This window comes from Tarenaya hassleriana, unplaced genomic scaffold (assembly GCF_000463585.1).
Source record: "Tarenaya hassleriana unplaced genomic scaffold, ASM46358v1 Cleome30, whole genome shotgun sequence".
NCBI classification, from domain to species: domain Eukaryota; kingdom Viridiplantae; phylum Streptophyta; class Magnoliopsida; order Brassicales; family Cleomaceae; genus Tarenaya; species Tarenaya hassleriana.
In genome coordinates this window covers 1,454,899-1,455,820 of record NW_010966178.1, presented here as the reverse complement: position 1 = coordinate 1,455,820, position 922 = coordinate 1,454,899, and positions in this window count along the sequence as shown.

The window sequence follows — 922 nt, the reverse complement described above, 5'->3', positions numbered from 1 at the left end:
AGACTGTTGGTTTAGTGCACTATGATGTACTGTTTATGAGCTTTATTTAGATACATTTGATGTATTGATACTTTCCATGGTTTATGAGAGTATTTGATTCATTACATGTTCTTGTATACTAGATGTGTTATGAAATCCATATATCATTATGAATGATATTAAACTCCCTAGTCTTGTGTCATTATGGGAATGATGACATAATAAGACTAGTATGATGTGTGATTGATGATCATATAGATTATCATAGGTATTGGATACGATCACAATCATAGGTATTCGTTGGAGAACGGAATACTGGATTGACCCATATGAGATTGTCACATGGACTAGCGTCATGACTTGAATCTCATATGACGGTTCCATGATTGGATCCTAAGACCTGAGATATCTACGAAATCCAACATGAGAAGTTACGTGCTTTGATTACGTCAAACGTCCTGCGTAACAGGAGGACTATAAAGGTGTGTATCAGGTACGAAACGAATCATGTGCTGGATTGTAGATAGTCAAGAAGGGATTTGTACCTCTCGTAAAAGAGAGAGATATCGCTGGGCCCCTCGTGTGAGCGAGACTGTAGAAATTGTGGCCGCACTATTAGACGAACGTCGTCTATTTCAGACAGTCGAACTCAGTGAACGAGAAAGCAGCCGAATCAGATAAGGTGGCTTGTCCATGCCTTATGTTCGACATATGATATCGCGATACAAAAGGATCATCAGCCGGAATCATCACTGGTGTTCGTAAGATCACGAACAAACTCTATTCGAGATAGGTAGTCATAGTGTCTTGCTAGAGACCGCCTATGACTTGTATATCCGAAATAGAGATTTCGGATTATACTGCTATATCGAATGAGCCTACAGGGTCACACACGCAGGGAAGGACAAAAACACGAGAGAAAACGACGAAAACCCGAGTCGGA